The sequence below is a fragment of the Columba livia genome, chromosome 2 (genome assembly GCF_036013475.1).
Source record: "Columba livia isolate bColLiv1 breed racing homer chromosome 2, bColLiv1.pat.W.v2, whole genome shotgun sequence".
In the NCBI taxonomy this organism is placed as follows: domain Eukaryota; kingdom Metazoa; phylum Chordata; class Aves; order Columbiformes; family Columbidae; genus Columba; species Columba livia.
In genome coordinates this window covers 67,590,875-67,617,359 of record NC_088603.1, presented here as the reverse complement: position 1 = coordinate 67,617,359, position 26,485 = coordinate 67,590,875, and the positions used below count along the sequence as shown (strand labels likewise).

At 42.8% G+C, this 26,485-nt stretch overlaps 1 long non-coding RNA gene across 1 annotated transcript; it reads left to right on the top strand.

The window, feature by feature from the left end:
• The first annotated feature begins 930 nt into the window (after positions 1 to 930).
• LOC135578842 (uncharacterized) lies at positions 931 to 22,357 on the top strand. Its single transcript, XR_010470979.1, has 3 exons — positions 931 to 1,232; positions 1,696 to 1,858; positions 15,605 to 22,357. It is a non-coding gene; the product is annotated as an uncharacterized LOC135578842 (long non-coding RNA).
• Positions 22,358 to 26,485: the final 4,128 nt, after the last annotated feature.

Genomic DNA, 26,485 nt, shown 5'->3' with positions numbered 1-26,485 from the left:
TCCAGGATCAAAGCTTGCAAGGGTCCTTTTTAATTAGTATCACTTTATAGTTTGGCAGCCTGTCTCCACATCTCCAGCTTTAGCCGGTCATAAATAAAAACCTTGGAAACCTGAGTTAGTTGTAAACATGGTTATTCTGTGAAACAAAAGGTCTGAGAGGGGTGAACTGCTAAGATGCATTGGTATTGGTCAAAGGTGATCTTAGCTGAAGGTTCCAGTTAGAGCACGTACCCCTCAGCTTCATGCTGCCATCCCAAGAGATGAAGCCCCATATTTAGTGCCTCCAGCCTCACTATCACAACCTCCATCTTCTTCCCAACCACTCCTACATGATGCCCATGGCGTGCTGAAAACAGGGTGACAGCACAGACCGGTGCCAAGCAGAGGGACAGGCAGAGCACTGAACTGCTTGTGTTTCACAGGCCAAGGCCAGCTGCAGCCAAAGCTGCTCGGAGACCTGGGGGCTCCCCTGGGGATCCAGAGGGAATGCACAGGGTGGTCACGGCTGCCTCCCCACACCCAGGGCTGGACCTGTGGCAGAGGACAGGGCAGAGCGTTGTCACCCGCTGCCGAGCCACAGGCAGTGGCTTGTTTTGTTTTCAATGGGAGTTTCATTTTCCTTCTTTGGTCCTCTTTCCTCCTTGTATTTTGAGGCTGGTTTTCAAATGTCCCTCTGTTAAGGCTATATTTAGGGCTTGTTTTCTAACTTGGCACTGCTTGGGCTCTCTTGGATAGATCTTCCTGGGGGTTTTATTTTTATTTTAAGCGTTTGATACCTTTAAATGTGTAAATAGCTGGCCTAATTGGAATGCCTAAACAGTCACTTCCCAAACTGCCAACATGTTAAAATCTGTTGATGTGTGCAGTCCCGAAGTTACCGTAGCAACTGTCTCCATCGCCAGGGAAACATGCCAGATCCCCTTCAGCTTGTGAAGGGCATCCCTCGGCCCCAAACTTTAGGAAGTGTGTTTATTTCCAGCTCCTGAGGCCCAGCTTGCCAAACTATAGTTGTGTCCTGCTGGTGGATGGGAAGGGGAGGGAGCCCTGGCCTGCTCCCAGACTGGGAAGGATGCTTATACCCCTAGGTTCTGTTGCACAGGTGGTTCAATCTGAGCAGCCCAAGGGTGGCATCACCATCCATCGCCCCAGCTGGGGCAGGACACAAGCAGGAATCTCATGGGATAACAAGATATACCTGAATTTTGGCCACAAACGGATGGGAACCACCTTGAGTAAGTGAGACTGTCCGTCCCTGTGTGTTAGTGGGTGCTAGACAATGGCTATTGGCAGAGTCTCTAATTGCTGCCTGGGAGGTGCTGTGTCTATCACCACCACTGCTGCTGTCGCTGGGGTGGCTGCAAAGGGTGGCAAGGTGCATCTCACCATGGCTGGTCCACCTCCAGTATGAAGGGATGATACTCTGAAAAACTTAAGTACATTGGGGGATAGACCTTGTTAATAAATACCTCTTTACAACAAATGGTGATCACCTTTTTATTCTTCTGTTTGTTGTCTGAGGCAGCTCCTTCTAGCACAATTTCCACAAGTCTTTTTTTTCTTTGCCCCACCAACTATAGTCATATACTACAATAAGGGTGTATGTGGGGTTTGTATTTTTTTCCTTTTGTGGTAAATCATTATGCAAGAGAGATGATGTTTGCAGTTCCTTTTTTACATGCCTTTGTCCTTCTTTAGACTCAGGGTTTCTACCCCAAAAAGGTCCACAACTCTATTACAAGAAAATATTTGGAAAGGGGATCGAGCATGTGCTGAGAGTTTCCTGGACTGAGGCATCCATTGAAAACACACAGCAATGGACTCAGGCTGACATCCACAGTTTGCTGCTGCTGCTTCCTGGGTATGAGAATTTGTTTTCATTTTACATTTGAACGAAATCCAAGAAAAGCAATGAGACTGTGCAGAAAGGTTTGCCTTTTGTCTTGCTGCTTCTGTGAAACTTGCTTGAGCTCTCCATAGAGAGTGAACAGTTTTTCTGGTTACAGTATCCAACATCAGGCAAAATGTGTAAGAACTTTGTGCTTTTAACGGATTTGGTACTCCCACTAACTCTGAAAATTACAATCCATATAATCATTAGGTTTATTTCTTTTTTATATATATATTTATATATTTTTATATATGTGTATGTATATTTACATAAGGCCCCTCATTTTCACAGCTGGACATATATAGTATCAATCATTATGAAAGAATGCTCCACTGACAGTCACTCTTTGCTCCTGTATATTATCCTCTCCAGATCAATCTTCCTAACATCAACATTCAAAAATCATGTCAAAAAGCCTTCCTGCAAACTCATGTATTTGCTTAAAATTCATAAATATATGTTTAGAAAATAAATAGCAGGCTGTTTTTGAAGCTTGAGTTTTGCTATTTAAAACGAATACAACTGCCCTTTGAACTTTTCAGATTTGCACGAGTCAAATTCAATTCTGCAAGAATAAGGATTAAAAATTTAAAGATCACTGATATTGTCATGAAAAATAATTACTCCAGCCATGAGTGGTAGGGGCTGCTTGCTCTTGTTCATTATGGGCAGCTACTGATAAAATTTGGGGTGCACAGTGAGCCAGGACCCAGCTGAACAGAAGAACTGCAGCCCCTTCAGTATCTCAGCAACCCAGAAATTGCTTTTTTCATGCTTCCTGTACCAGCGCTTTTCTGTTAGTCTGGTTTATGTGACGTTTACTACCCTAAAACTGAACAATGCTCTGTAATAATTAACTTCTGTTAAGGATTATGGCAGGTTTTTGACAAATTACTTCCTTTTCACTATAGTCACATCAGTATACCCTGGTAGCATGTAAGGAGAAGCATCTAAGCACTGTCCCTTGCAGCCTGACCAGCTCTGGTCTGCCTTTTGACTCTAGCACCAAGGGGAAAAAATGTGCTTGGTTTCAAAGGACTTTCTCAGTTGCTGTGAAAACATTGCCTAAGGTTCAGGAGAAAAGACACCTTTTCTCTTCATGGGATGGTGAGTTGGCCATGTAATCTTTTCCTTCAGTAGTCTCAGATGCCTTCACCTCTAGCGAGTTCTCTATTGGACTGTCCTCTGGGTGGTTTATTCTCAGGTCCTGTAGACTTAAAAAGCATAGATAAAATATTTCATTCAAAATTCACTGAAGATGCCGTGTCAGTTGGGAAATGTAGTGCAAATATAGTGCAAATTCCACCTGCCCATTGGGATAAGGCGATGCTTCCCTGCCCCAGGGGCAGGGCATGAAATGTGCTTTATTCCTCCCTACTCCCAAACACCTGTTCTTATTTTATTCAGGGTCAGGCCTGCAGTTCCTGGCTGCTGCAAATCAGGGTAGTTTGGAAGTCTTTCAGCTAATGAAGGAAAAATAATCACCTGTAATTCAGTTACAGAAGCAAGACATGAAAAGAACAAAGATGCTTCCTGCCCCCTTCAGTAGGAATGATAGTTTTAACTATACTTCTGACCCTAAATTTTTTAGTAAATGAGCTGTGTGAGCTCAGCATGCTGCTGACTCTTCCCTGTTCCACTCAGTTTATTGCCTGCACAGCGTTGCAAAGTGTCCCCCTCTTAAATGAATGTCTCTGTTTTAGAAGGAGCTATTCTTTGCCCTCTCTATTTAGTCTTGATCTCCCTGACACAGGCAACCTAGGGAGAGGAAACTTTATTGCCAGCTGCCTGGCTTTTATGAAAAGAAAGAGACATAACTTATCCATTCCTAGTGTCTTTTTTTTTCAAAAGCAGGAAGGATTGCATGGCTATCTGAGCCCAAATAAGCCTACAGACAGTTTTATTTGTCTACCCATTACCAGTCATCCAACATGAGTTAAGGTAGGAGAGGTTGAGCAAGTTTATTTTCTATTCTAGCCCTGTTACTTCCCTGAAGATTTTCACTCTGGGGAGAAATGGAGCATGTTTTTCTCTGAATACAAGTTTCAAACAAAAAAGGAGAAGACAGATCCCTTCAAAACCCTGGGGACACTTGTCAGAGGTGCTATGCAGTCATGACACATCCTTTTCAATCCTGTGTGGGTGCCATGGGTCTTTGCAGCCCCAGCTCAGCTCAAATCCAGCACAGCTCTTTTGGGCAGAGCAGTGCTTGTGCCTGTCTACCACACTAATGTAAAGCTCTGCCACAGGCCCATGTGTGAGAGCACAATGGGCAATGATGTTCTGTGAGACCTCAGACAACCTGAGGCTCAGCCCTGCACTTTTCCTCTCCTGCCCCTCGGGTTTATCCTCCCACCTATTTGAGCTCTGGGTTCCCCAAGGCGGAGACTCCTCTCCCAAGCACACAGGGTGTCCTGCACAGAGGTGGCTGGGTACCACAAGGAAAAATTATTGCAGTGGAGAAGGAGCATCCTCAAGCCTAGTCAGAAAGAATGCTGCTTGTTTTCCTCTGAAAAAAAAACCATAACACAGCATTGGAGGATTTTAATAGTGTTTAAGTAATGCTTTTTTAAATGCAGAGATACTTGTTTTCTCACTCATTTGTAACAAAACCTATTACATGTAAGACAGTGCAATCCATCATAAATGCAATGAAACAAGTAAGGTAGGAGAAGGAACTCATGACATATTTTTAACAGACATTCCTTCCCTTGCCCCTCAAAACCTAAGGTATTCCTTATGACTTTTACTTAAAATGGAGAAAAGGAGAGGGAGAGGGATATGTTCTGAAGTCACTGGAGAAGAAGGAAGATTTGTTTTATTTTATTTCAGTAGCTCCAGGCTGCCTTTGAGTAACCAGGTATTACAGTCCTGATGCATCTCTAATTAATAAGATCAACTGCCCCTGAATTTTCTTTTACAAACTAATTTAGATATGTCAAGGCTTCAATTATTTTGAGAAAGATCTGACTCTTTGCTTATTCATCTCTCCTCCTACTCCCTGAGAAAATAAAACTGTCAGCTTAAATGCCCTTTGAAGTCTGTTTTAGGTACTTGATTGAAAATTAAATACTGCCCTGCTGCTGTTAAAGTGGTCAAGGTTGCCGTTCTTTCTTTTTTTCCCCTCACTCCCACCCTACAATTTGCAAAGGATATTGAACCCTGAGGTCTGGCTTCTTTCCAAATACAACTGAGCTCTGCTGTGGTCAGCTGGGCCCCTGTCACCAGCCGTGGTGGATGTCGTGGGTGAGATGATGGCACTGTTAGGAATGATGGCAAAGCACTCAGCTTTGCTGTGTCCGGGGTGGGAAAGGTCTGACCCTGCAAGGTGCCAAGTGTCCTCCGGCCCTGGCTGACTTCTCAACCTCACGCAATCGAGCTCTCCCTTAATCCCACAGAGCTCTTAGGTTTATGGGGAATGGCTTTGAAAACTCATAAAGATCAAATCGTTTATTGGCACGAGTGGTTTATTTTTATTTGGCAACATATGCGGAGCCCGGACAACGAGGGGGTGCTGGTCATCAGCCCAGGCTTGTGTTGTTAAAGTTATTGTATGTCAAGTGCCTCCCAAAATCCTGCTCCAATAATCCCTGCTTGCTGGAAGCCTCCAGAGAGAAATGAGGGAGGGGAGGGGAGAGGAGAGGGAGGGAGAATTTGGGCTCCCACTTGTTAAATCCAATAGGCTGAGCTTTCATCTTCTGGCTGAGGCTATGCAACTGAAATAGTCCCCTTGGGATGCTCAAACAACGGGCCTGGCCTAGGCTACATGCTTGTGCCTTGTAGGGATGGAGCGACAAGGCAGGTCAGCGTTTCTCTAACCAACACAAGCAACGGGATCCGCTAGCAGAGGAAAAAGCTACCCATGCCTGGGTTTTACAAGAAGAGCTAGTTCTTGTTATAAAACAAGCTGAGCCCCTTAAAATGAGGAAAAGCTGCCAGGTTGTGGCTTTGTTTTGCTCAGTCTGGGTTCCCTACTCAGGCAGCGTGACTGTGCAGCGCCCTGCCTGCCAAACCAGGCAAAACATTTGCCCCTTCCTCCTTGTCCCTCCCCTCCCAAATTCAAATGGAATCAGCAAAATGCCTGAGAGGAGAGTTGCTAGCAGGCAGGCAATTCTCCAGTGCCCCACTGAGCATCTTCCACCCTAACCCCTGCCTGGCATGGTTTATGAGTTAGACTTTATTTTCTGTTGACAAACAAAGACTTCTCTGGAAAGCAAGTTTTTTTTCCAGAAACTGATAGAGCCTGACCAGGGTGTAGCAAGCTCTCAGCAGAGTTTAGCTGCACCAATTCATTTATTTGGAGGTCTCAAGCTAGTGTTACACTCAAGGTGATGATAAATGACGTCTGGCTGGAATGGTGAGATGGGAATTTCTAATCCAGTCCCCTCTAGACTGGGGTTTTTTATGGAGAGTCACAAAGCGGGGACTGTGGGGACTGCTCTGTGTGGCGGTGCCACTGTGGGGGGAATCTGGGCACATTTAAAGTGCAAGACTGGTGTCTAGCCCCCACTAAAACCACAGGAAATTACCAGAGAGCTATCTTTCAGTGGGATTTGGGAAGCTCATAACCTGAATGCATGCAGGTTGCTGGTAGCCAGATGCTAAAACACACTATATCTATTTTTTCTTCTTCAGACCTGAGAGTTGCAAGACTGCATTAAGATGAAGGGCAAGGACACAGCTGTAAGAAAAACAAGCTTTCTCTTCAGGCCAGGACTGGCGTTTTACCTGTGTCCAGCTCCATTTGACAGAATGGGAGAAATAGATATGAGACAAATATAATATATGTGCATATTTGCATAGCCATGTATACAATATGTTACCTATGTAACATCTGTGCCCATACCAAGCAGAGATAAACATAAGGCATGCACTGTAAAATGTGTTACCAATGCAGATGGCACGGTGCGCCATTTCCTATGCCCTGATCATAGCAACCATGCACTATGTGGAGAAACTTAACATTTAAAGTATGCTGACAGCACTTGGCTCTGGAAGACTAGACAGCAAAGCCCTTGTAGGATGCAGTTGCACATTTAGCTGTCGAGTCGGTCTGTTATCATTACCATTTACTTTCACTTGAAATTTTGTCCCTTTGTGTTCCATATTTCGAACAAACAGCATGAGAGTATCAATGGTGTTTTGTCATGATCACATTTCACAGATGAAACTGCATTTTAAACACAGAAGGGGGCAGACAAGGAAAATGTAATGTGTGAAGACCACCTTCAGGCATATCCACCCTCCCTTTCCACACTTTCACGCTATAACTCTAATCCTGTCCATTGCAAGGTACCACAATATCACATTTCATTGAAGTCAAGTTTTGCCAAATGAAATGCAAGCCTCTTTAGATCGTTTTTCACCAGTATTTGTTTCCAATTATAACAACATAGCTACTCTACCAAACATACTACCCTATCATTGTTTCTCAGTGAAGCTAATATTTTTATGCCTCAATATGAATAGAAAATAATTACTTATTTATAGGCAATTTTCAATGTGAAAAATACTGCAACTCCTTATTAGTTTGAAATGTTGTTGTTTGGTTTTGTTTGGTTGGTTGTTTTTTTCCCCTCCACCTTTCTGACTATGATTTCTAGGAACTTAAACTCTAGCAATGTGGCAATTTTCTAGCCTTGCACATGGTGGTTTACCTGTTGGAAGGTTACAGAGCAGGGTCTCTCACAAAGGTGCCTTACTGACACAGCCCTGCCTAATGCCAGAGTGAAAGTGGCCTTGCAATTTATGTTACAGGGCATTACTTTCAGTCATTCCAAGCTTTCGGTAAATATTTTCCATTTTGACAGAAACTTTTCTGTGCTGATCCAAAACAGTCTGGGTTTTGCTAGGAAAGAGTGAGAAAAAGCATGGCAATTGGAGTGAAATTTTTCTTCTCTAACCTACTTGTCTTCTCTGTTCACTGCCCTCCCCCTTTTATTTTTATAGGGAACTTATTTTTGTCCACTAAAATACATGCCTTAACAGCAACACTGTGAATATTGGGAGGAAGCTGAAACTTCTAGCAGAATCTCAGCCTTTTCATTTCCTGAAGTGCATTTAATTCCAGGAACATCACCAATGCTTTTCAGTTTAATGTATCCTCTTTGAAAAGGAGCATCCAAACTTTTTTGTTCTGTAAAACAACGCATTCATCAAGGCTGCCACGGATCACAAATACGTGCACACACACACACACATGCACGTCCCTTTTAACTTTGCATTTAGGCCAGCCATGATTGAGAGTGAATCATCTGAAGTGACATACTTTAAAGACCTTAACAGCTCAGCAAGTGCCATAGAAACAGGGAGCCTCTACAAAAAAAAGAGAGTTTCCGACTGTGTGTGCCTTCTAGGCCTGTAGGAAGAAACATGCGCTTTGCTCAGGGCTGCATCTTGAAATGGGCTGGGCCACTATACAGCCAACTATTGTAAACCCGTGTTTGGTTTGCCTTCAAGCAAAAAGGGGGGTGCTCAAAGGCTCACGTGAAGGGGTCCCATGAATGTCGCTCTACTTTTACTGAAGTCAGATAAATCACTCCCGAGCACAGTTACTCCCCTGCTTGGAGGAGCAAGCTCTCCATACTTCTTATGTGTCTAAAAATAGTACATAATTAAATATGTGTTTGTGTATTCCCATAATCTGTGTCTTAGGCTGTCATGTATGTTATCTTTATACATCAGACCATGCAAGTTATTTTTAAGGCCAAATTTTCTTCTCTTTATCCTGTTCCAAAAACAATAAACAAAGCTCATGAGGAGAAGGAATAATAACATATAACCTCCCTATAAACACATGGCTATCATTCAGCCTGAATTCCTCTCCTGCCCAGCAGCCATTCCAAAGCTCACCTCTTCTCTCATCTCATGGCGTTTCCATTGGACTGGGCTTTGTCTTCCCGTAGGAACCAGGGGCTGCTTATACATGTTGTTCTGTACTACCTCGTGCAAGCCTTAGTTCAGCTGAAAGCGGTTTTAAAACCACCAAGACACTTCTCGCTCCTGCAGTCCAGCTAAGGTCACAGCCATGCAGTGGATGTGATGTTCCTCCTGACAGCTCTCACCTCTCAGGGCTGGTACTGGAAACCAGAGGTGAAGGATTACGAGACAAGTGTTTCACCTTAAGAAATTAAAAAGATTCTATCCCTCCCAGTTGTGGGGAAAAAAAACAAAACAAAACTGAGACATAGCTCAAATCCACTGCCTCAGGGAAGCCAAGCACCCAGTAAGAATCCAGCAAGATACATCGCTTTACTGTCTTTTCTGAGAAAGGTGTGTTTTTAAAGCTGTATTTAGCGAATGTTGGCTGCAGCATTGCAGTGAGATGCACGCAGGACAAAAATAGCTGGGATCATATTTCTTCCTGTTGGCCTTGTAGGTGGGGAGATGTGGGAAGATTTCTCTCTCTGCTGGGGTCGCAGCAGCGCAATGTTTGTTGTCTTCTGCCCACTGTCATGTGCCCCATAAAAAGCCAGAAGAGGCCTTCTCTCTATTGAAAGAAGTACTTGGCATATTTGGAGCACATGCTGACACCAGTTGCTTTTCAAAGGCTCTGTAAATTCCAGCTCACTCTTCCATCCCATTTTCCATTCAGAGACACAGCAAGGGGCATTTGGCAGACCATGAAATAAAACTGCACGTGCTGTAATCCTTTTCAGGGTGAGGCTCAGGCTCTCCCCCCCTCTTCTCCCTCCCTCTCCTCCCTTTCACTCCCAGTCTCTTTCTATACAAGTGTGATCAACTACAGGAGCACCTTGCTCGGATTAGACAAGGTCATGGAAAACACTTGGAAAATCTAGGGCTTGTTATGAGCTCAACAAGCAGCAATACTGACCTTACTAGTCTTAATAGCACAGGGGCTTAATTCCACCCTATGAACTTTCCTTTGTTTTCTCCCCCTCCTTCTGTTGTTAGCCAAGGTTAACCTTTGAAGGTTTAGGAAATGTTGGGTACTTTTTTTAGCCATAACAGAAAAACACAGAGTTTATAAATCACTATATCACACCTGCGAGAAAGCAAAAAAAGCAGCTCTGAGATTTGTGACTAAGCTCAGCCTGGTTTGTGGTAGACATGCTGAGCACTTCAGTGCATTCCTGGATTAATTTAATATTCCCTTTTTGGCACCGAAAGAGCCCACTGCCCCACTTGGAAGATAAAATGTAAGAGCAAAGAGCGTGTTGCTTGGCTTCAGCATCCGTCAGGTCTTAGTCTGCAAGGGGACTTTTGGAGTACAGCAGTGCAGAGGTGATGCAGAAAAAGGCAGTGGGGGTGATCCTCAGGAAAATCAGAGGGATGGAGAGAGGTTTTGTGTCAATAACTCATGAGCTTTAGGGACCAAACCTACTTAGTTATTTTAAATTGGCTTTGTTCCGTTGACTTCGTTTCTCACTTAGGCACAGCTTCATGTGTTTCTGGGTCCTTTAATTATAGGCCTCTGAGAGGAAAAGAAAAAAAAAAAAAAGATAGAAACCCCACAAACCTATCTGATTTCCCAGTGTCTATTTTCCTCTGCAAGATTAGTTCCACTCATAGCATGGGTCAGTGCTGCCGGCTTGTTCTCCCCTGCCCTCCTCTCCCCTCCCGCCTGCCTCCAGCCACTTGCTTTTATTCCCCTTCTCACCAAAAACATGGGCAAGATGAGTGCTGGAGTCACCAGATGGGCAGTGGGAGCAGGAATAGAGTGGATAGGTGAGGTGGGAGAGGGGGAGAGACTTCCCTGTGTGGTACTGGTGAGGTGCTGTGTTGGGTCACCCCATCGGAGCCATTCCCTGTGATGTTAAATGACTTACGACTGAATAATTGTTTGCTTTCACCGAGCCCACCCATGAATGAGTCACTGTTGTGCAGGGTGATGGAGAAGTCCTTGCCCCAAAGAACTGTCACCAGGAGGCGAGAGGTGGCCACAGGCCCATGGGAGCATCAGCTGCCGGGAACGCACAGTAGCACAACTGGGGCAGCCAGGAGGTGAAAGTACAGATCAAAAGAAAATGCAGAAATGTCTATGAGGAAAGGGAAGACTCAGGAGGGAAGGATGAGTTAATTACCTTAGCACCAACCAAGTTGTATTAGAAGGGTGCTCTTATTTTGAGAAGTAGCTTTCCAGCATATGACCCTGGCCAGACTTTCTAGTTTTATTTCACTAAATTAAATTCAAAAATCCATTCTCGATTTGCTTTCAGCAACTTGGAAATAATTCATATCTAGATGCAAACCTCATGGCTTGGTCCAATCCTTTCTCTCTATATATCCATTTATTTAGTTTCCAATTTATAGCTTTCAGATGTGGGCAAGAGATAAGGCAAAGATGTTTTGTTAACTTAGGCCAGTTTTAGCTGTCTTCCTGTTGAATAGTCTTCAAATACATACTTGTACGTACTTTCTTTGGTTTAGAAACTTATAGAAATAAATCAGCAAACCAATAAATTAATGAAAATAATCCATATCTCTACACATATCTCTAAACCAGTTTCTTTGTACCTGAAAGAGGTATAGTTTTTAACTGTCCTGATTTTTAACCCGGTGATATTAGAGCAGCACAGAAGCAACAGCGATGAGCCCCAAGGTGTGTTTACTTAATGACCCTGGAGGTGCTGTAAATCCTCGCCAATTGCTGCCTTCTGTAATTCAGAGGAGCTGTGTAGAAAGGGGAGATGAACATGCTGATCTCAGCAAATTTGGTCCAAATTTGGGCAGAGAATCAAAGATTCTGTTTTTTATGGAAGCCAGCTGATCAATCGTTACCTTTCATGTAGCAGATCTTCTTTTTTCATTTTTGCTTCTCTTTTTTGGGTCATCATAGTTAAAAAGTGAAATAGAGATTAAATGCTTTATCATGGGCCAGAGCAGGATTTCCACCAGCACATGATGTTTCTTTGCCTTTGTCTTTTCTAACAACCAGTAAATATCAAAATACAACATTGAGCCAGATAAAAGAACAAAGTAATAATACCATATAAAATCAGCCCAGGCAGCTAGCTAATGAGCTGGCTTTATTTTCTTTCAGAACTATGGGAATCAAATTCAGTTCTGAGCTGGTATTTACTGTCAAGTGGCCTACTTCAGATTTTAATGATCTCTTGAGACCCTGGCCTGACACAAAATGTTGTTACAACTCAGCCCACCCCAGTATAATAAACTATAAACCTGTCACATGGTGCCCCTCATTCAGTAATTAGAAACGTCCTAAGACCAGTTTTAAGTACAGTGCCTGAAAACAGGCCGAGCAAATGCCAATTTACAAGGAATTCATGGTCAAGGTGCTGAGTGAATTGCTGGCTGAAGAGGCAGACCACAAAAAAGAACTGAAAAGAAATCTTGCTAAGCTCTCTTTGAGAAAATTACAGCGGCTTCCCCTCTGCATGATCAACAGCTTGCAGGAGCTAAAGCTTTGCTCATCTGTTTTTCTACCAAGTGAACAATGTATACTGTATGCATCATGGAAATGGAAAAGATATATAGGGGTATAATGACTCTATAGAGAGAAAGCATTTATAAATGACTAGTTGGATGTTACTTTTCAGGCAAAGAATGAGAGAAATAAGAGCTTGTTGCAGAAAGTGCCAAAATATGCTTAAAAATTGAGAAGTAATGAATATACACTCTAGTGACTATATATTATGAATGCAGAACTAATTTATATTGCATTTCAGCAATGGTATACCTTATTACACACTTAATTATACTAGATAAATACCTAGACTGAGGAACGTGTTGCTGACACTTGCAGCTGAAGATGTCTTTTGTCATAAAAATAAGGACTAAATTTGTCAAAGGTGTGGACAGCTTCAACTATTTTCACAGTCTACCCAATTTCTACTGCTATTTCTAAGTAGGTGAGTAATACCCTATGGTTCCAGAGAGCACCTTGATACTTGTACCCCACCACACTTCAGTGAGATCAACATCAAATAGTAATGCTGCACCTTTTTTACCCTGGGCACCTAAGCTGGGTTGGCACATTTTGGACCAGGTGGTGTGTTTTGTTTCCTTTCTGTTACTTTTTAATACCTCCTCAAAACGTGGAGACGTGTCACCTCCTGCGTTACAGTGACAGCATGTGCAGTGAGGCAGCAATGCAGGGGGAAGCTGCTCCTCCTGCTCACTACTGCTGCATTCTCATGGGTATGAGCCTCTGCCACGCACTCTAGCATAAAATCAGTCCTCAAAAACTTGTAAAAGTACGAGTAAAACTGCCTTCTTAATTCAGGAGGTTCCCTGGTCCCCCAAGGGAAGGATAGCCCAGGTGTCACGGAGGGACCCCGAAGTTAGTTTTAGGCGGACAACAAGGTCCAAAACAGGTTTTCACTCCATCTGGGAAAACAATCAATTAGAAACGGGGTTTATAAAATCAGTTAACACTCTGGTAACATAAAATAGAGATTCAGATATCAACTCAAGGAAATTATGGGGTACAGCAAATAAGAATAATGGAGATCCACAGTGTGCATACACGTGGCTCACCAAAACAATGCCAGAGCCGTCCCTGACTCCAGGAAAATACACGTGCTTATATTTAAGCACGGAATACACTCACTGGTCTAGTGAGGAAAACATCCACCCAAAAGGCAAGGAATTATTTAATACACTCGCTTATCTGGCGAGGAAATATCTGAGTTATCACTCACCCACACGCGGAGATGAGGCAGTTCCATTTTTCTTTCAGAAGGTTACCTTAGACGGCATCCCAGTCCTGGGAGGGCTCTCGGCGGCAGCATTTGGCCCACACTCCAAGAGGACCACACAAAGAGCAGCCTTGGCGGGAAGTCCCGTTTATAGTCTGGTCAGATCTGGCTGTGGGCAGTCTAGAAGCTTTGCGGCTTCTCTGCACCACCTACTGTGGCTACGTGCACCTCTGCACCTCCTCTACTGTGGCTGGTGCGCCCCCTCCTCTCTCCTAACAGAATCACAGAATGTCAGGGATTGGAAGGGACCTGGAAAGATCATCTAGTCCAATCCCCCCGCCAGAGCAGGAACACCTAGATGAGGTTACACAGGAAGGCGTCCAGGTGGGTTTTGAATGTCTCCAGAGTAGGAGACTCCACACCCACCCTGGGCAGCCTGTTCCAGTGTTCTGTTACCCTTCACTGAGAAGAAGTTTCTTCTCAAATTTAAGTGTTCCAGTTTGAACCCACTACCCCTAACGACTCTGGCCTGGGTCTGAAATAAGAGCCATTAACTTGCCCCATTGTAGGAGAAGGGGGGAGGTGTTGGGGAAGAGTGGGGCTGTGCACACATGCAGCTGCCACATCAGTTCTCAGTGTGGTGGGGAGCGGGGCAGAGAGAGTGTACTGCCACACATCAGGTAATGGAAAATCTCCGATATTGTAAGAGAGTCACAGTATCACAGTATCACAGTATGTTTGGGATTGGAAGGGACCTCAAAAGATCATCTAGTCCAATCCCCCTGCTGGAGCAGGAATGCCTAGGTGAGGTCGCACAGGAACATGTCCAGGCGGGTTTTGAATGTCTCCAGAGAAGGAGACTCCACAACCTCCCTGGGCAGCCTGTTCCAGTGCTCTGTCACCCTCACTGAGAAGAAGTTTTTTCTCAAATTTAAGCGGAACCTCTTGTGCTCCAGCTTGATCCCATTACCCCTTGTCCTATAATTGTTGGCCACCGAGAAGAGCCTGGCTCCATCCTCATGGCACTCACCCTTTATATATTTATAAACATTAATGAGGTCCCCCCTTAGTCTCCTCTTCTCCAAACTAAAGAGACCCAGCTCCCTCAGCCTTTCTTCATAAGGGAGGTGCTCCACTCCCTTAATCATCTTCGTTGCCCTACGCTGGACCCTCTCCAGCAGTTCCCTGTCCTTCTGGAACTGAGGGGCCCAGAACTGGACACAATATTCCAGATGTGGTCTCACCAGGGCGGAGTAGAGGGGAAGGAGGACCTCTCTCGATCTACTAACCACCCCCCTTGTAATACACCCCAGGATGCCATTGGCCTTCCTGGCCATAGAATGGTTTGGGTTGGAAGGCTCCTCAAAGATCACATAGCTCTAAGCCCCCTGCCACGGGCAGGGACACCTTCCACTAGACCAGGTTGCTCAAAGCCCCATCCAACCTGGCCTTGAACACTTCAAGGAATGGGGCACCCACAACTTCTCTCGGTAACCTGTTCCAGTGTCTCTCCACCCTCATGGTGAAAAATTTCTTCCTTGTATCTAATCTAAATCTTCTCTCTTTCAGTTTAAAGCTATTACCCCCTGTTCTATCACTACATACCCTTGGCAAAAGTCCCTCTCCAGCTTTCCTGTAGGCGCCCTTTAGGTACTAGAAGGCTGCTGTAAGGTCTCCCCAGAGCCTTTTCTTCTCCAGACTGGGAAACCCCAAGTCTCTCAGCCTGTCTTCATAGAAGACCTCTCATCATCTTTTTGGCCCTCCTCTGGACTCTCTACAGCTTTTAACTAGGAAGATAAGTGGACACATTTGCAGGGCCCCTCATGAGTCATCATGTCCTTTGGCAGCAGAGAGTTAACTGCATTTGTGATATCATTAACCTCACTAATTCTCTAATAAAAAACAAAACAAAACAAACAACAAAACCAAATGAAACAAAACAAAAAACCCCGGCAGAGAGCAATAGGCACTGGTTCTGAATGTATTTATTAAATCCTTACAACCTAGCAGATCAGGAAAATATCCTTTTGTGCATCGTTACACCTTATGAAGATGTGTAAGTATCTCTCACATGCAATTTATTATTCCTTTCTAGGTTGCCTCTGGGGTGGAGGGATGCAGGCACAGGCACGGCACTCCTTTGTATTTGGTGGTGCAGACTTCTAAGGTGGCCTGGGGAAGGCTTTTGAGCAGGAGGGAAGGAAGCAACTGGAGGGAAAAAGGCCATTTTTAAGGCCTTCCCTGGCAGTTGTCCCCCCACTCAGTGAATGAGGTGTGATTCACAGCAGGGCCATCGCAACTTTCCATCATTCTGCCATGCAGTTTCAGGAGGCAGAGCGGGGGAATCCTCTGCGAGCCTTCAGCCAGGAGGCCAGGCTGTGCATCCTTTGTCAAACTGCAGCACACACCACCGCTCAGAAAGCCTGCCGACATGCCTGGCTACACCAGTGTTGTGGAAAGCTTGGAAACTGCAGAGAGACTGTTCTCATCGCGCTGGAAAGTGGAGCCCATAGGAGGAGGCTGCTCTTTTCCAGAGGGACCTGTCAGGACCAGTTACCAAAAATGGAAGGTGAAATAAGCATGTGATAAGATTCATGTAAATCTCAGATGATTACTTGGGATGCAGCAAAAGGGCTGACTAAATGCATTAAAATACTTCTTCCCTAAGTAGCAGATAGATTATGGTTGGTGTAAAAAAATAAAATCACCGTGTGCAAGGTTTAAGTGTGCAGTGGATAAAAAACAGCTCTCAAACCTGGTATGTAAATCATTCTGTTGTGTTCTCCAATCCATTGTACATCTCAGTCACTGTGGCACTGGTGGAATGGGTTTGATCCTGCAGACATGGGATCAGAACACTTTCTTTAGCTTCCAGAGGTTTTTCTGGGGCGTCTTGGTGGCAGTTTTCTGGAAGAGTCTTTCACAAAAGAGCTTGTAAACTGTTAAGAAGGTGAGCTGGTGGTTTCTCCTAACAGGAATGCCTGCTGTAGAAATGTTTAGAGCTACGTTTTGATGCAATTTGATTTTAACATGTCGCTTCATATAGAACTGGTATATTTTATATGATCAAATTGCATTCATTTTGTCATAATTCTGTGAATAATGTTAGAGTTAATATCCATCAGATTAGTTAACTGCCCAGGGTAGTACTTAATCCACTTTTAATTTGAATGAGGGGATTTAAAAGTCTCTAAGAACATTTTACACCATTGCCCTTTTGCCAGAGTTCCTTTCTCAAGGACACCATTCAGAGGGGTATCAGAGTCTACAAAGGTCACTGACAGAACAGCTCTTGTCTGTTGGATGACACTGAGTTGGCACACAGAGATGCCAAGGTTTGGCTGACCAAAAAGAGGGCAGACATGGTGATGGAGAATGAATGGGTGCATTGAAACAACTCCAACTCAGTCTGCATCTGGAACCTCTCTGAAGCAGCCAGCCTGAGAAGTTTGCTTCCAGCTCTATCCAGACAATCCACTGAGAAGCCTATAAACTCAGCAGTCTTTGCATGGGGAAACAACTTCAGGTATCTTATTGCAGGATGACTGCAGCAGGGCTGGAGGATAACCATGCGAGGAGAGCTTGTGTTTCTTGCCTTTCTCCATGTTGCTTCTTTCCCCATTAACAACTTGAAAAAAGCAATGTGCATCTCCAAGTCTAAACATCCTTCTCAGGCAGAAATCACCTGCAGGAATACTCTGCAAGAGAAATACTGTGTTATTCCTCAGGTTTGGGTGCTCTGGAGTCGGAATTAGATGCTTTGCCATCAAGTAGGTCAGACGTGTCCCCAGCCCACAGATCCAAATGATAGGATGAATAGGAAAAGGAAGCAGGAGGCTACACAATACATGGTTTTAATGGATGTTTGGATTGGTGGTTAATGTGCAAGCGCATGTTTGTTAAGAGTTACCAGGATATGAATCAAAGAAATAAAAACAGCAATGCATTAAGGTTTAGAGAACCTTTTGGGAAGAAGCAAATTAATATTTTTAAATGTAAATATTTTGACCCAACCTATTAGTCATGTTCTTGTGCTACAGAGTGAGACGTCTGAGTTTGATGTGGTAACTCATTTCCCATTTTCTGCAGAAATAGCACATTGTGCTTCTTCCACCAGCACTTTATCTGACTGATTAAATAGTGCTATTTTCCAGATGACAATTATTTGTCAAAAACTTGTGCTTTTCAGAAAATACATGCATCTTCAAACTTTCCAGTATTAAAAAATACACCAGTCTCTCCCTGGATTGTCATGTTACCTCCATTAAAAAAACAAACAAACAAGCAAACAAAACCCCACTTTTTTCTTTTTTTTTTCCCCAGATTTTCTGTTATTGGTGTGTGGCACTGCCCTTGGTCAGTCAGCAAATTCCCAGTCTTGGCTTTTCTTTTGAGACGTACCACTGTGAGAAATTGCTGGAGACATTAGGAATACCTCTTCATTAGATCAGTGAGTTTCCTCTTCACTTTCTCTCTACTCCTTATAATTCTCACAGACTCATTTAGCTCAGATTTTTAAACAGGAGTGACCTTAAAAAAGTTTAATAAAAGATCAATAAATATCAGGACATTATAGGCACAAGAAGCGTATTACAGATTGTTAAAAACCATTGTAATTCAAAGATGTCAACATAGTCTTCTGTCAGTTTTTTACATACTGTACCATTTTATAACAATTGATTTTTTAGACCAACAATTTCCTAAGATATTTGCAAATATAAAATTAATACTAAACATGAACTATATTTGCAATGATTTATCAAATTGTTAGAACTGATGATAACTGCAACAATTAGCTGTGCTAGCAGATGTACATCAAGAGAGATGCTTGCAACAAATTTGCTTGTTCAGCTCTGGCTTTTCTCAAGAGTTCTCTTAAGCCAGAGGAATCACCTAGAGTTTCTGCAGGGGTAGCTCTTAGTCATGTTATTAAAACATTATAGCTGGTGGAAGAGTGAGTTTACTGGTTTCATGCCTATTCCTGGTTCTCCAGATAGAAAAGAGGTCCAGTCTGAGTGTTGTTTCCTACTGCTTCATCCTTCAGCCCTTTGAAGACTGGGGCTGTAAAGAGGCATTGCTGGGATGTGGTGGCCCCAATTGTTGGAATTTCCTTTTTCCATTGGTCTGAAAAAAGTACAAGCGCATGACACAAAGCCTGTCTTCTTCCTCCATTTCTGACTTACAGAACAGCTATTGTGAGGAATGTAAAGAGTTTTCTTCCAAGGAAGTAGTCTAAAGAGGTCTGTAATAATTGTGGATTTACATTTTTTATATGTCCCCAGATATGCTGTAAATAATGCATTCTATAAATGCTAGGAAAAAAAATGTAATTGAAAACAAAAAAAGCAGTGCATGTCACAGCTGCGTGCTTTGCCAACCTTTGTCTTGAGTCACCCATTCAAGGAGAAATGAAGTAAAGACTCCTTTCCCTGGGCTCACTTCCAGCCATTTTGCATTTTAACTATATTTAGGCCAACCCTTTTTCTGAAAGTTTTAATTCTTACAGAATTTATGGACCAAAAAAAGAAAAAAAAAAAACAAAACCAAAACAAAACAAAACAAAAAAACAGTAAGAAGAAGAATAATACAGTAGCTATATTTGGCAATATAGTGCTACCAAAGTTTTTGCCTATTTAATGTCTTTGAGCTCTTTTTAATTTATTTTATTTTCCTGAACTCTTTCTTGGCTGCCTATTAATATATGGAAAAAGGTCAAAAAACTTTATTTATTGAGAATCTTGCTGTAGTATAAAAGATTTTTATTTTGGCTGTCTACTCCTGACTAGCTGTTGGTTGACTAAGTAATACTAGACTGACAGCCTCCTTCTGCTCCTTTTTAACTCTTTCTGAGAGATGCACAAAAATAGTCACTTAACTTACTTCGTGCAAGCTTGGTTTTTCAACTAAGAGGTTAATGAACTGTACAGTAAAAATACTGGTATTGAAAATGAGATTGGAGATTCCCATGGGATAAAGGATGAGTCAGCTGGAGGTGGAGCCACGTCATATGAGAAGACAAGGAAAAAAAAAAAAGTTTTAAAACTGGTCCACCATAGATCATTATTTACCAGTGCGGGGAGTCAAATGTGTCACTTAGCTCCAGCCACTATATCAAATCACATGAATTTTACCACAGCTCTGAAATTTTCTTTCCAGATTGCCTTATACTGTGCCCCAAAGACTTTGCCTGTCTTTGAGGTGACATGCCGATTTCCCACTGGAGTAATAATTCAAATGAAATCACATCACGGTGACACCAGTACAATTAAATCATAAATAAGGATCATGACACGTATTTCCAAAAGCTATTATGAAATATATATAGACATATAATGTGGATTAGATTGTTATTTAAAAGGCTTTTTTTTAAAGCTCAATTTAAATCAAAGTAGATTGCCCATATTTACTACCCTTCCTTTCTAATCTCAGGGTTTAGCAAGCATGAACCTGTGTTACTCTCTCTATTATATAAATAGGAAGACTGAGACACTGAATGTGATTTTCTCCTGATCAGAGAGCAGTGGGCATGGGAATGTTCCAGATCTCAAGCTCCTCAATTCCTCTGTCCTCTCTGTTGCGTTGATCTGTCTCCATAATTCCTTATTTAGCTATTGGCTAGAGATGATCAGGACAATTCTTTACTAATTCTAGAATCATACCAACTCTATTCCCAGTAGGGCCGCCCTTCAACTCTTACAAGCATTCTTCCCATCCGTTACCTTCCCAAAAGTACCTGGGCTAATTGGAGGTTTTACTGCATCTGAAGTAGGTTATAGTGAAATTAGACATGACATGAAGTTTGCAGGAACACAGTTATTGGAATTAATGGGCATCAATCTGGGATGGGCTAGAGGCAGGCAAACCATATACCGTGCCCAGCTCAGTGAAGAGCAGCACACGACAGAAAAGGGAAGGGAAAAGCACTTGTGCAGCTCTTCCCCCGCGGAATTAGGAGTCTGCATGGGACAGTAGCTGTTTCCAGATCCTCAGGAAATGGCTTGAGCTTTATTTATCGCCATGTAGATAGTGCAGAATAATCCTGTGCCAGATGTCATCTTTTGTATAGGCACACAGTGAGTGCAGTGGCTTGCATTGCACAACACTGACATCATTGGAGGGAGAGTTAGCTGACCTAGACATATGAAAGTTTGGGCTCTAGACCTTCTGTTTGTGAAGCTTATATTTGTTTCCTAATACAGCTGGTTATCTTTTCAACGGTATTTCATTTTCTAGGCAAACTTTAATTTATTACATTTTTTTCTCTGTCTCTGGGAAGTGAATGGTAAGAAATCAACCAGATTAAAGTTATCACAAAAATAAGGAGAAAAGATTACCTGTCTGGTGATGATCTGGAGATATTATTCCTTACTGGCAAAAGCCCAGAGGAATTGAGACTCTGAGTCTGTGGATTCTTAACATGGAGGTAAGCAGGGACATGGAGAACAGCAGTTGTGACTCCATGGGCTCATGTTAACCTGGAGCATATTGTGTGTCAACAATACCAACAGATAGCACAGGAATTTGGTCCATTTTGGCTCCGGTCCTGCAAGGGTTTAGGCTTATACCTCAGATGCATGGAGGCAGGGCAATAAAGCTTGGAGAATACAGAAGACTTTATGGAAAAGAGGCATGTTTTTCACTAGAAACTGGCTTTGCTGCAGAAATTTTTGTGCGTCAAAATATCAAGCAGCACAGAGTTAAATGGAATCATACTAATAAACGTGGATAATCCCATCATCTGTGGTTGGGCTGACAGCAAAGCACCTCTGAACACACGCAGCCAAGCAAAATTTTCCTGCAATTAACTGGATTTGATTAAATTTCTCATTTAGTGGCTGAAGGAAAAGACACAGCAAGTAACTTTCTTGCTAACCTGGAACTTTGAGTAATAGCTGTGGATATGACAAACCAGGATCCCCACTGCATTAAATGGGAAAACTGTTGCTCTGAATATGGAAACACAAGTGCAAGAACTGAGTTTCTCAAGACCTTTCTCCTTGTCCTGATCTTCTCATTTTCTGAAAGAGAAGAAGAAAATTTTGACCTCAAGATGGCTGTTCTGATGCTGTTACATTTCCGTTAAAAAAAAAGTTGAAACTTTTTAATTTTTGTTTCTGGGAAGGGCGGAAACCAGTTTCAAGGCCTTGAAAGCTACTGGGAAATGGAGCTGTCGATCTCCAGCCAGCTTTAGATTATGATCTCTGAACTTGGATGGGGGCATGTAGTCACTGATACCATCCATGTCCTTCCTTATACAGGGCTATGCTCTACTCAGAATCACTGAATCTTTACTAAAATCACTTATAGCAAGGTCCTGAAAAATCTCTAAGTAAGTGAAACAAGCAGTTGCTTTTATGATCTTGTTAAAATTGTGTATGGCATATGGAGACTTATATGGGTGCTAAATATGTCATAGGCTTGTTGCTAGATAAATCCTGAATTAGTTTTATACTAAGTATCTTGTCTTAAATTATATGAATTTGGCCTGGTTTTGGTTTCATTTCTCATCTGTATCATCAAACTCTGTTACCTGCTGAAAGCTTCATTTCTTTTATACCAGTGACTTGAGTCCTTTTTAGTGCCACTTTGAATAAAAACCAGAAAGAGCAAAAAATTTTCCATAAAAAAATGCACAACATTTTGCAAACATTCCAGCTGCAACATACAGATCAGCTTCTTCAAAACCCATTGAAATTCTCCATGAGCTCCGCCTTGCGTAATTTTCTATCATGGGTAACATCAGTGATGTAACAACAGTGAGAGTTGACAGTATCTGCCAGATCACCTGGTTTGGGTCAGATCTGCACATCATAGTGTTTAAGGTAAGCTTTTTGTTACAGGGGTCTTGCTGTCTTTCCAACAAGTAGCAGTGTCCTTTGCATGACAATGGAGACTCCAAGTTCTGTGCAGGGCTCCTGGTGACTCAGGCATCACAATCTCAGCATCAGTATACTTACCTCCTGAAATCTTGAAATATTTAAATGCACAAACTTGGTTTATGTTAAACTGATTTACAGCACCTCAGGAAATGAGAATTAAGAGAAGCAGTATCACAGCTTGGTCTTGCATGCACGTATAAATGCATAAAGTCAAGTAGGCATACACATGTATGCATATACATGCATGAGCACACCCAGCCACAGTTTCTTAACATCAGTATGACATTTTCTCTGATTTAACATCAATATGACATTTTCTCTGATATATAGATCACTTCTAAAAACATAATAGGATAACATAACTTGCAGATGGCAAAAAACTGCTTTTCTTTCCCTCATGGTTTCTCATGTGTCCCAGTAAACCAAAACTCAAACCACATATAAAACTAGCCACACTGTAATTTACAGGTGAAATTCCAGTTGAAACCAGCCCTCCCAACCACACATCAGTGAAACTTGGAGGGGATCTTGCCACCTGCTTTTCCCTCCGTGATGATAACTAACACAACACTTTCACAGAATCATAGAATGTCCTGAGTTGGATGGGACCCACAAGGATCATGGAGTCCAGCTCCTGTCCCTGCACAGGACAACCCCAAAATTCACACCATGTGTCTGAGGGTGTTGTCCAGTCTCTTCTTGAACACTGTCAGGCTTGGGACCGTGACTGCCTAGGGAGCCTGTCCCAGTCCTCCACCATCCTCTGTGAATATCTCCAAGTATGGAGACTCCACAACATTTCTAGTCACCCTCATAGTGAAAAAGTATTCCCTGATATTCAGAGGGAACCACTTTTGTTTCAGTTTGTGCCCATTGCCTCTGTTCCTGTCACTGGGGATCACCGAAAACAGTCAGGCTCCATCTTCTTTATGCCCTCCATTCAGATATTTATGTTCCCCAGGCCACGGGGAGATTTGCTCCTCCGTTAGCATAGCTGGGCACTGACAAGTGCTCCAGGGGTGCCCTGTTCACTTCAGCTTCAATCCCCACCATCTCAGCAAGCAGCTGGGCTCTCCAGAAGGACACAAGTTTGCTCACTAGTCCAGGCTTTTCCCAGCATCCATCAACAAAGTGCCTGCAGTCAGTGCTGCATATTTCAGGTCCCTGCTTCGTTATCTGCTTTTCCTGTCTGGCTGCTTTAAACAATAGCTAATAACTTTCAAGGTTCACCTTGCTACCACTGACCCAGCAGTCAGGTAATACGTTGCTAATACCCAGTTCCTTCTAGATCAAAATCTGGTAATACCTGCTGCCTCCCAGCCGCTGGCATGACAGTGGGACTGCTCCTGCTTGCTACCAGCCCCCTAATCTTGCAGTGAAAGAAACACCTTCTCTGTCCCTCTCATCAGTGGGCGGTGGCTCTTCAGCAGCATGGAGAGATGGAAGCTGCTCTAACACTGAAATGCACCAAGACTGGAAAGAGATGTACTGGCAAGGATGTGCCTAGGACATCAAGGGCAATACCAACCCATACAGACAATATGAGCTAAAAACATAGTTTCTTATTTGTTTATTTTATTTAATTGCTGTACAGCAGCTCCCTGTCCATTACAGAAGGTACCATTATCCTTTCTTTGCAGTCAGGGATTTACAGTGCACGGATTTAGAGAGGAACCCAGGCTACACTGAAATCCACAGATGAAGGGACTCCCAGGCCTTACCTTGGCAGGGCTGGGATTTCACCTAAAATGACTTGTGTGATGTATCACACAGACAGGCTGTGACGTATTATGGGATTAAACACCGGAGAAGGGAAAAGAGCCCATTTAAAACATTCGTCTTTTTTGAAAAACATACTCACTTTACAGAAATAAAAGGCTTAATCTTAACTTTGGTTGTAATTTGTCAATGTACTTCTTCAAGAACAACTCAGAGTAAAGTGGATATTTTGTTACAGTTTGCTATGAGATTTGTTTGAATATGTTGTGGTTTTTTTTTTTCTGAAATCTGCTGCATTGTTATTGTGAGAAACACCTGAACTTCCTCTTGCTTTCCTGAGTGAATGCAAGAAAAATCGGGTTGAAAAGGTCAGAGCAAAAAAATGTTGCCTAACCTTTTCAACACAAAGTACTTGATTTTACCACATCCAAAATTAAATCATTCAGACTTCCTGCACTGCAAAAAATTCTCATCATTTGTGCACTCCTAATTTAGAAGTGACAAAATTTCCGATGATACTTTTTTCACCTTCTTTCTTACAAAAAAAAAAATTAATTTCTGCTTTTCAGCCAGCTCTGACAATGAATCCCTATCCAGTGTCTGCAAAGTGTCGTCCTTGTATTGCCACCTGGTGCTCAGAGGCAGATGGAAGATCCCGTCTCTGTTCTGCCTGGTTACTGGCTGGCTCTGGACCCAGCTCTCATAAACTGCCTGACTGATGCTCACGTTTTACAACGATACACCAAATAAACACAGTGACAGTGACTTGGGTTAGACTGGTTTGGATAGCTGGCATGGCCATGCTTGTCTCACCCCTGGAAGGTAAGAAGGAGGTGTGGAAGGCCGTGTTTCTGGATTAGGTGGTGTGACCATTATTCCTCTGGGGATAAACCTAGGCTAACAACTTACCTCATATTAGTTAGTGCCAATCACTCGCGGCATCTAAGGGGCTGCAAAAGCTCCCCTGATGTGAGCTTGTGTAGGATTCAGGGAGCTGACCTCGAGGTGAAAATCTCTCTGTCCCATTATACACCTCCTGAGACACCCAGACCTCTTCTACATTGTTTTCTCTGCTTCGTGTCATCTATTTTCATCTCCTGTTTTAATCTCTTTAGCATGCCATGTGCGCCTGTCAAAGAGATGCTTTCTACACGATCCAGCAAGTACGCTAATATGGTTTGTTCATCTCCACAGTGGCGCTTTTTGGCTATTTGTCAAGCATTTCTGTTTCAGTAAAGTTTATCTTTCAGAGTTTCCTATAATCACATTAGCTGGGCGGATGTTAAATAGAAGTGGTGAAAAGGTACTGAGAGGTGTTGAGGGAAAAGAGACCAGCTCTACATAAATGGCTCAGCAATTTTTTTTGCAAGGAAAAAGTGGCTAAGGTTATAAGATGATTGCTGGATTTGTTTCTGCACCAAGGCTGAGAAATAAATAATCCAAGTGAAGGATGAGTGACTCTAGCCTTGCTAAAGTTTAGATGCAGATATTCTGCAGAAATGGCTCAGAAATTGTGCTTTGCAGGTAAAGGGCAGGGAGGGAATCCTCAGGGCTCCATTACAAGAATGCAGAGCAGCTGGGATGGATAAATTTTGTCAGTATAAAAGGCCTTACTCATTAGGAAAAAGTGACTTTTGTTACTGTAGAGAAGGTTTATGTTGGGGCTTTTTGGGCTGCTGATGTCTCTCAGTTGAGATTTCTTCACTGCAGCTGGCTCTGCAGGATGTGGTCCTGCAGAAAGCAAGGTGCTCCTGAGGTTGTGTGTGCCAGAAATGTCAGGCCTGGTTGCAGTGAGACTGGGACCACTCTGCCACCCTGTGAATTCAACTAAAAGATGCTTTTGTTCAGTTTTTGTGCCTGAAGGGATCAGCTTTTTTTAAGGTAAAGAATGTCAGCTCTGATTTCTCTTGTATCAATCTGTTCACATCTCATTAAGTTTATATGTAAACCTTTGAGTTTAAAATAAACAGCAATACACCCCTATTTCATATCAAGTCTTGTATCTGGATGTATATATATGGTTTTGGGAATGCATGATGCATCAAAGGCAGCCCTGTTTTTTTTACAGCTGTAAATGCCTCCTGTCTCTGGTAAAGCTCCAGATATTTTCTTCTCAAGCAGTAGGACTTATAGCCACAGACTTGCAACCACTACTTCTCTAGCTACTTACTTCTATTCCTTATGCTAGGAATCAACTTTGCAGGGTTTTCATGCTGCCTCTCAATGCTTTAAGAGGCAGTTCTGCATTTTGGTGCTTCATTTCAAATACTTTGTCAAGGTAGATGATACCAGTAGATATGTTACTGTTGTTTTATTTGCTCAGTTAAGGACAGGTTAAAAAACAAAAACTTGAGAAATATGTGGATGATTTCATATTA